Here is a 10,665-nt window from a genome sequence, read left to right as displayed (position 1 = left end):
GTCTCTAGCTTCACGGATTCACTTTCTTGACCTATACTTTTTATATACTGTTTCATCATTGCATATAACACACAGAGAAAGAGCTGCTTCTAAGCAGATGTAAATCATCTGATGAGTCCATGTGTTCCTCGTGTGATGTTAAACTGGTAGTTCTCTGGGGCAAGGGAGGAGGGAAAAACACACTGCAGAGTTCTCCCAAGCTTATCTCGCAAGCTTGACACTGTATATATTCTTCCTTTCAAAAGCATCTTGTTCTGTACAGGTTCTAGGGGAGAAATAATAGAAACCAAAAACTTAATTTATACAAAGAAGTTTAAGTTTCATCTTAATGGAGCAGTCTTGCTTTTGTGCAGCTATCAGGAAAGTTCCTGCTCTTAGTAAGTGGAAAGCTTTTTCTTTGCATGGAAGAAGGGGGAGGAATTGAAAACACAATGAGGTGGAGAGGACCCGAGGTTACAAATTACAAAACGGCAAGAGCAATTCTAGACATTGAGAGGTATGTTAATCTCTTCATTAGCAGAAGGATAGCTTGCAGATTGAGAGGCCTTTTAGCAGTCTTTATATAAGGGCCAAGTTTGCATTTTCACTGGGGCAAAAGCAAATGGTGTAATAGATTTACAGGATAAAGCTGAGAACAAAATGCTGTGGTTGCCGATCTCCGTGTATTCAGGGACTGTGCTCTGCCAGAAGTGTATGTGGTGGTTATATGAAAAATTCAGAAAATAAACCACATAAGGTTAAATCATTAAATATGTCTAGATGTAGCATGTGTATAAACTGCATGAGGAGTCCTCTCTGTTAAAAATGATCAGACTACAGCTAAGTCAACGCTGCCACAAGGCTGTGGCATGGCTTAGGAAGTTTAGCAAATTCCTTGAGATGTACATGAATTATTCTGTGTATGTAGAGTATTTTATGGACACAATGTTCTATACTTTGTTTTTATCATTGGAATCTAAGGCCTTGCCCATGGAGCAGCACGGACTTTTCAGCCTCAAAACACCACCCTCCACCAAGGTCTGCATACCATTAAACCATGAGGAGATGGACGGACCTCCAGGACTCCTCTGGATATTCACCTAGCTACTGTTGCAAAAAATTTAGCAATTTACTCATTGGAATTAGAAAAAATCTACCCATTTGTAATAGGCCGTGGGGCTGTGTCCTCCCTCTCAGAGCCAGCCTGGGTTCTGCTGTAGTTCATGGTAGCAACTTCCCTCCTTGCTTAATGTAAGCATCCCTCTCCAGGTGTGAAAATGCCCAGGAGGGAAGGAGTCAGTAAAATAACATTTCCGCTTTTCAAGTAGTTCTGAGCAAGTAGCTAAGAGGATATCGTGACCGAACGCTTCCTCAGTATTTTAAGGCAAACATGAGGCAAGAATCAGACGGAAAAAAGAAAATCTTCTGATAGAAGAAACAGTTTAACTTGCACTAGCACAGGTCACTGCCGGCACCCATACGGATGAGTGTAGTGTCATTATGCAATTACAATGGTAGCAAGAATCCCCATGGGGGAGAGACCATAAATATTCTTAGACCTTAAGAACATGGAAAAAAGAAATAACAGGCAATAAATTCCGGGAGAGAAAACTAAACCGCAGCAGACTTCAAGACTTTCGTCTTAACCATAGGTCTGAGTGGGGGTGATAGCAGGGCTCTTCCCAGCCCTGGTAGGGAATGTCTATGGGATAATTGGATGCTAAGAGATAAGCAGCCTCATTCACTGCAACAGCAGCAGTTGGGTGTAACTCTAATGAGAGTCATATAGGGGATGAATGTGCACTTTTCATCACTTTAATTGCTGTAACCTATCCAATCATGTCACCTATTATGATGTAATTATGAGATCAAGTTGAAGACTAATCATTTGTCCCACTGCCACATATTTTGCAGCTTCTCACAGCTGCTTGGTCGTCTTAGGTCATAATTTTTCATACTTTGAAGGAAAAAGAAATAAAGTTGCTAATCATCTGGATTTTGAAGACAATCAACCAAAAATGCTATGCTGCTGTCAAGAATATGGGGCAGAAAGTTCCTTTCATTTAAACATGTTGTTATAGGGTTTCCTTGAAAAATATTATGATCTAGAGATTCATGACATTTTTTGTCAAAACAGAGCCTACTATTTTACAATTTACTGGTTTGGCAGCATCCTTGGTCATTGTCAGTGACAAAGCTCTGATTGTTTTTTGTAGGTGTTTTAGAGAGCTTTTGTAATGCTGCAAAGTATTAGTCCTCATATTTTTAAAAAATGTCAAATTTTGCCCATTAATACATAGGTAATTTTTAATGGTAGCATGTTTGGGATTTTCAAGAGGGAGTTCACAGCTGAATTTGCACAGTCTGCATTTTATTTTTCCACGGGAAACAAGTAGTCTTAATAATTTACTCATGTTTATGAGGTTGCATCCAAGTAAGAGCTAAGAAATTACTTGTGCAAAATATGAGGCAATCCAGTGGTCACTTCCAGGAATAACCAATTATGTTTGACTCACGTGCCTTTTAAATAAAGTTAGCAATTGATCTAGTTATAATCTTTCCCAAAAGGTGTGGAGTAATGGGAGATGAATGCAAATAAGCAGGACTTGATAATTTCTAATATAGAGAGTGTGCCACTTATGCACATTGGAGAGGGCAGTTTATGTACTGGTTTATTGATCATGATACTTGTGCCTGTATAACTAAGAGAGCTGAAAGCAAATATAAGTTTGAGCTGAGTGACTGCTTGGTTTAAAAGTAGTCATCCAGTTTACTCCAGATCTAGCTTTTCTTCCTAATTTCAAGGGTTATCCTGCCATGTTGCAGTTTTCCTGCAGGGTATGATGTGAACTCAGTCTCAGGAGTTGAAAAGCAAGACCTTCTTTCTCTTCAGTTCAGAGAGGGATGGGAATCATGCTTATTAATTTAGCAATTATGATGTGTGGGAATGTGGTCCCTCCCCCCTCCCTGTGCTCTGCACAGGCCCTGTGGAAATCTGCACAGCAGTAAGCCAGTTATGCATAGTGGAAGCACAGGTCATAAATCTGCAATAATCATTATGTATGGAGAAAAAGCTTCTTGTGCAACTTTTCTGCATAGCATTGGGCCACTACGCCAATGAATCACAAGGTCAAATTCTTGTAATTCATACTGACACAGCTGCGGATCACAACTGTATATATAGTTTAAGGATCCACTGTGAATTGCTTTTGAAGCCAGGCTATTTATTGAATGTAAAAGCCTGATCAAATGTAATCTGTCTCTGTAAAAAACTTTTTGCCTTTTTCCTAATTATTAGACAAATGTGAGTTTGAGTGAATATTTTCTCATATTTTAATTACTGTATTTACATTAATGTACTATTTTGCCTGTTTGTGAAATACAAAAAATTAGAGCCTGCTTTAGGTTCCTTGTCAAAGATAATTGCGCAACAAAAAGTAAATATATCATGTTGGTGAACACTCAAATCAGTTTGAACATTCTTTCTTCATAAGATGATAAAAGAACAATAATTCATATTTGTTGCCACCTAAAGTTAGGTTTGTGTGGACAGTATAATTTCTCAGACATTCCTTCCCAAAGCAAGAACTTTTAGCTTTCTTCTGTCTTTTTCTTTTCATTAAAGATACTGTAATCTCAGTTTTGTCAGACATGCATACTGGTAGTTCTTCTTGGCCCCAGGGTTCATAAGTGGTCCTAAAGGCCTTTTTCCAAATGTGATAGACATAGTTGAGCTCAAGTTAGGTCTGCCTCCAAGACTTAAATTCAGCCTGTATTTTAATTTTTTGCTCTATATCCAGTATGGCATTTGTCCACCAAAATCAGACTTTCTTACCCTCCTTCTCTTGAGCATGATGAAGGTTTTGGTGCAGGGTGGTGGGGTTGGGCTGACTGTCCATGTGGATTCAGCCCAGGCATGCACCTCCTGAGGGCTGCTTGCCTGCACAGGTGAGAGATATAAGGGCCAGAGCCAGGCATCCACTGTGTGAGCAGCTCTGCTGCCTAGCCTTACTTTCCATCTCCTGCTGCCTGGGCATGTTGAGTTCCCACACTAACACTTATCTATTTCATACACATTTGTCCTCAATAGCTTAAAAAGTTAGCGAACCCTGCATTGCTTCATTCTCCAGTGGATGAACAGAGCATCTGGGAACAAGAAAACCTTCATCTGGCATGAGCAGCCGTGGCAGAGAACAACTGTTTGTGGCCAAAGTCCCTGTAAGAACCCCCATCACCCAGCCACAGTTCCTCATGTGCACAAAGAATCAGGCAGCTTCACAGAGGAGATGCCTTGGGACAGTTGAGATTAGTCTGGCACAAAAGGATTCAGGGTGCACACCCAGAATACCAAATGGTGAGCAGGGTGTTGGTGAAGTCAGCCACAGCTAAGACTGTTATTGACTGCTCCAAGCAGGCCAAAACTAACCCTGGTAAAAATTACCTGCTCAGGCTCTGCAGTTACCTCTGCTCTCAGAGAAGATCTGAGTCCCTGCACTTTCTGGCTTTCTCATGCAGCACCCTGCTCATGAGGGATTTACAAGGACTCAGCACCTTTTCAGAAGTTACCATAATCTTTTAGGCTCAGACGTCTGCTGTGTATTTGACTTCCTGTTAAAATAAAGATGAGCATGGTATATTAATCAATAATTTGGATTAATGTTAGCATGTGGAACTGTTTTCTAGCTGACTTTGTAGCTTTTACTTGGAAAAGAGAGTGATCAAATGGGTTTTGATTAGTTCTCATGGCATTATCTGATTCCTCTCCTACACTCCCACCAATATGCTCCTGTTACCAGGGTTCTAGAGAGGCAAATCCTATCCTCTAAATGAGCAGGAGCAGCAAGCCCAGCTGCTCTTCAGCCTGCCTCTCCGTTACCAACCACTCTGGAGCACATGTAGGTAATTTCACATTGGCTTCTGCTGGTTGCAGCCTGGATTTGGTGGACCATGAACTTTCACTTACTTCCTTGCATCTTATGCCCAGTATTTTTTCTTGATGTTCTTTGTTCTATGTTACTGTCCCAGGATTTTTGTTGTTGTTGTTGCTTTGATCTGTAGAATTACATTAACGTGATAAAATAGCAAACACTGAAGCAAAAGAAACTGTAGGAGGATAGAACATAAATAAATAAAGGTAGTATAGAAAGTGGTCTTACCCCCTAAAGAGTTGCAGCTGAACCAATTATTAAAGATTAGGAGCAGGCCTGATTTTAACAGGCCACAGCTGTAGCCAATCAGAAGAGTGTTATAAAAGAGTGGATTGGTTGGTTGAGGGTAACTGGAGTCAGCTGGCTGCTGTGAGCACAAGGAAGAGTCAGTGCCTAGAGGAGTTGACTAAAAGAAACATCAAGGAGATACGAAACTCTAGCAATATGGAACCCTTTCAATATAGTGACAATAGAACTCATGCACTATAATGGCAACAGGAAACAAAAACAGCATGACAGAGATACCATAGTCATAGAAAATAATTATAACATTTGCAGACAGCCATTCTACCAAGTAAAGGCTAACTTGTTGCTACATAAAGGAAATATTTATAGCTGTTTTGTTTTACTAGTGTTATAAAGACACACTTATAGACAATTCCTCATATGTATTACATTTATCTGAAAAATTTGTGTGAAAATGCAGTGAACTATTTTTACTGGCATACAAACATTGGAGTAGATCTACCTGGGTACTCTGCACCTGGAATCTCCACTAAATGAAACATTACTGCTTAGTAGCCCTGTTTGGGCAGAGTCTCTTTCTTCAGATTAGTTCTTGGGCCTAACCTAAAGTACCTTGACATTACTGCCTCTCTTGACAGCAGTGCCAAATGTGTTTTGGGCCCATGCTTTCTAGATTCTAGTGCTGTAACATTTCAAGATGTTGCTGTATGCATAGCTCTTCATTCTGCTCAACCTCTGCAGCTTGCAGAGCCATGGAAGACTGCATGTGTCTGCACCTAATTTAAATTGCTGTTAGGATGGGTATTCCCCTGTACACTGGACTGAGAGCACAAATGCCCAGGGAGGTTGAAGGATATGGTCTTTACTTAACCTGTGCATTATTGTGAAAAGGGCACATTAACGTTTTTTCAGACAACAGTCTTTCTGTGGTTTGTGATTTAGTAGAAATCAAAATCAAAACACGGCTGGAAAATAAATTTTAAAAAGACAAAAGAAAAAAAACAAAACCAACAACCAACCAACCAAAATAAATTAAAAAAAACCCCACCCCCCACCCCAACCTAGCCAGAAGAATCTTCTCAGAAATAATTGTTTTAGTTATTGTTCTAAAATTATTCATTCTCTTATATCCATTTTGACACGGAGGTTTTCTCTTTCTAGCGCATCCCTTTCTTTGAGCTCCACTGAGTCCTTTCAGCCTTAGAAAAGGCAAATCATTGTGCATGTAAATAATGCTGGAAAAATAATATACTTTTCATAAACCAGTTTAGATCTTTAATCCTGGGAGCATAAACATATGAACCTGTATGACATCCCTTGTTTAATGTTTGTCCTGTCTTAGCCTCTTTGCGTTGAGGTAGTGTTTGTCATTACAGCTTACGCATGTAATTGTTCTGCAAATCTTTTAGGAGTCCAGATGTGCTCACAATTGAAGACCACCTCTTACTATTCGTGTTATCATAATGCAGAGAGAGGTCACTGCTCTGTTGTGCAAGATCACACTCAAACATGTCATGAGCAGCAGACCCTGCTCCCCTGGCTTCCCTCTATTAAGGGACAATGATGTATCAGACCTAAATTTAGTTAACAATAGCAGCTGTTAGAGTGAAGGCTCAAACCAACTGGGTCAAAGGGTTCCTTTCTTTGCCTCATTTCCCCTCTTCCTGGAGCTCACCTGATGTTGTGTTGAGCTCATTCAATTTGCTGAGGTAGCAGAACATTTTCTTGACAACAAGGTGGATGGCTTTCCTCTGTGCTGGGGACCTGAATTAGCTCAGGAGAGGATCAAAACAGCGCCAGAGCTGGTGCCGGGGGGGGAGGGAGGGACCACGCTGCTAGGGGAGGAAAGCAGGTCTGGGACTGTGCCAGGGATACCAGGGCTGATGTCCTTCACAGGTGATAAATCCTCTCAGCATCGGGATGCACCCTCACTGGCAGTGTGCGTCCCCTCCTTGCTCTGGCATCTGCCTGGCTTCTCAGTAAAGAGGAAGGAAACTTCCCTCAGCCTGAAGGAAATTTCCTCAGCAAAAGAAATAAAAAAGCTGGTTTAACACCCAACCCACCATCTTGCTGTGATTCTGACAGCATGCCTGTGCCAGCTCGGGGGTCAGCACATATGGCTGTGGGCAGATAATACTCAGGCTGTTTAAAAGCATTGCAATTAATTTTAAATCAATACATCTAAATTCGAGTGATGGCTGCTGCAGTCAATGGAGTTGGCAGACTCAGATCAGTGGCCTTTTGAGATTCTTGAATGATCCCTGTGACTCTCAGCTACTGGTCCAGAAGGGCAGGGGTTCCCTTGCTTGGGGTGACACCTACCAGCCTGCCCTGAGGGCACACCTGGGCTGGCTCTGCCCAGCTCCCCTGGGCTCCCCCAGGGACCAGGCCCTATGCCAGACCCGGAAGCCATCAGCCCCTGCCCCAGTGGTGCAACTCTCCATCCCTGGGCCACATCCCAGCCTTGGCCTCTCTGTCCCCAGGAAGGTGCTGGATGATGGCCCTGGCTGCCCTGCTCTTGGCTGGGGGTGGGATGGGCTCTGCCCTGGGAACCCCCCTACCATGGTACCTGATAAAAATGACAGCAAGCTCCAGGACAAAAGTGATTTCAGCTTTTATTATAAGAAAAAGAAAGACCTAAAGCAAGGGGGCCTGTGGGCCGAGCAGGAGCATTCCTGTCAAGGATGCTGCAGCACTGGCGCTGGGTCTTTTCAGCAGTGATGTCCCAGATGGAGCAGCACAGATTCAGTGGGTCAGAAGCCCCTTTTTATCCTGTTTTTTGTCCCTTTTGATTGGTTTCTTTTTGGATGCTTCATTTGCATGAAAGTTTAAGGCACTTGATTGGCCTATTACGGTTCTGTCCAGGCTGGCCCATTTCGCTTGGGGGGTGCTGCCCTTTACTTAGGTGTATCATGGTATGTTGAGTACAGTATTTCTTATAACTACCCTTTTAACCCCTTTTACAATATAATAACCAAACTAACAGTACATGCTTAACCATCTATCAACTCTTTTACAACAGTTTCTAAGCTATTTTTGACAGTACCTAAGCACTGCTAGTCCTGGGTGAACATCTGGTTCTCCCCGCAGCAGGGAAGGTGTCACTGGGGACCTGTGTTTAGGGAATAGGAACAAGCCCCGTGTTCCCCATAACAGGGGGCTGGGTGCCCAGTGGAGGAGCTCAGCAGGGGCTGGCCCTCATCAGGTTGATCTGAATTTGGGGCTGTGGAGCTCTGCTCAGGCCTTCCCCTGCACCCAGAAGGGCAAGGAGCAGACTTGTCTAAAGTCGTGGCAGCTGTTGGTGTTCCAGAAGGGTTTGTAACCCTTGGAGGATAAAGCCTGAAGCTGACTAGGCTGCTTGTGGTGTTGGTGCATGTTAGCAAGTAGAGACAAAGTGTTGTCTTGCCCACAGCATTTACCTTCTTAGCAGTTACTGCAGGTAGAAATTATGTGCTGGATTACCATCCCCAGAATTTCTCCTCATGGTAGATCCCAGCTAATTATGGTCTTCCCAGGGAATGTTTCCTTCTCCTTCAGAAAAGAAGGGATTAGATATATCTCCAACTGTTTGCATCAAGCCTTTGTTTTAGAGAACATCCTTAATTTCCCCACCCCCCTACTGTGAGGAGGTTTGCTCTAGCTTGCATGGAGAAAGGGATCTGCTTGTTCCTGTGCACCAGTGTCCGTGCCTGTACCCAGGGGTGCTGCTCAGTCAAGAAGAGGAGTGTGGGAATTTATGGGGGGAGAAGGACTGGGACTCTAGATACCTACCAGAAGGTCAGTGAGCAGTGCATCCAAATGATAGTCCAGCAACACACTTTCTCAGGCTGGTGATTGAAATGGTCAAATCCAGCCCCAGTTAATTCCTGTCTCCGCGGTGGGCACTGTTACTTCTCAATCTGTAAGGAGCTCAAGGCAGATGGGCTCTCTCCTGGATTGCTGGATAAGCAATTTCTTTTTATGGAACTACTGGGAGATGAAATGTTCAGGTATTTGGGAATGCCATGGAAACCAGGAGGTGTCAGAGGTAGAGACTTTTATGGGAGATGTTTATGCAAACTGAACACCTGACTGTTCTGAAGATCTTTACAAAGATTGAAGATTGTGTAATCTGCACTACTGCTTCTGCACCTTTTGTCTTTTTCTCCTAATCTTGATTTTATATCTTCTTACACACGGATCTACATGCTCAGAGAGGCAAGTCACTCCTTCTGTGGTATGCAATCTTCTTTCCTTCTGTTTCCCTCTAAAACCCTTGGCACATCTTTTTCATGCAATCCTCTTCAGACATCCTGCATCAGGCCATTTTACACTCACACTGTTGCACTGCCTGCTGTATGTTGAAAATTAGTGTATGTTGAAATTTAGTTTTCTTCAAATTTCAGACAGCACATTTGATTAGTAATAACTAATAGATAACACAGTTGAACAAATCACTAAACAGCTTTGCAAATACTTTGCCAACTCACCCTCTTTAAAGAAATACAAAAAGAAGTGCAAGCTTTACCTACTTAACAGCAAGGTTTTTATTGTTGCTTTGTGTTCACTCTCTCCTAATGTGTATGATGATCACACAAACATAGTCTAATAAACTCTAATTATTTTTCTTTTTAGATTTGAATTTTTTAGCAATGTAGTTATAGATCCATGTTATCTTTTAGCATTCCTTATCTTTTCTATCCTGGCCTAGCTTTTACATCTCTTCCTGTTAATCTCCACAGCTCAAATTTGCCTAGTCTGAGATCCATCATTGTGCATCGTTTAATGAGACATTTCTCCAGTCATCATTACTGCAGATCAATAGGAGCAAATCCCTGTCTCCTGACTGGTTTAGCTAAGGATCTCATGCATGACTGTCTTTCCAATTTGATCCAGTTTAACAGTCTGTTTCTCCCCCCCCTCCCCAACCCCACTTTTCTAATCTGCAGAGATAGATATAAATCTTGAGCCAGACTCCAGGGGGTTTCTCTTGTATGGCCTTCCCTCTGTTTGTGCACAGCACTCCCTGACCGACTGGCTGCTATTGCCAGACAAACAGCTGTCTTAGCAGTTGCACTAACAAATGAAAGGGGAAGGAGGGAGGCCAGGGCAGTGGAGGGAGCTTTTTGCCCTAAGGGTCCTTGTTCATTTACTTTACTAAGAAATTCAAGATCTAACGGGGGCCCATTGCTGGAGGGAAAATGAGAATAATCTATGATCTTTGGAAAAGAGTGAAAATCCATTATCACTTAGTACTTCACATCAGCATATCTTTTCACGATGACCTCCCCAAGACAAAGATAGAAACTGATAAGTAAAAGCTGAGATTTTCCTTTTCACTGCTCTGCCCCGTAGGCTGGTTGAAGGGTTGACAGTCTCTCCTTTCTCACCTCTCCCAACTTTCCTTCTCATCAAAATAGGATTCATGAACGGTGGTCTATCTTCAAAGAATTTTTGGTGCTATGTGACTGGACACAAACAGCCCAGATTAGACACAAACATCTGCGGGCTTTTGGGTTTCCCTGCCTGCCTC

The sequence above is a fragment of the Geospiza fortis genome, unplaced genomic scaffold (genome assembly GCF_000277835.1).
Source record: "Geospiza fortis unplaced genomic scaffold, GeoFor_1.0 scaffold98, whole genome shotgun sequence".
Taxonomy (NCBI): domain Eukaryota; kingdom Metazoa; phylum Chordata; class Aves; order Passeriformes; family Thraupidae; genus Geospiza; species Geospiza fortis.
This window is presented reverse-complemented; position numbering follows the sequence as displayed.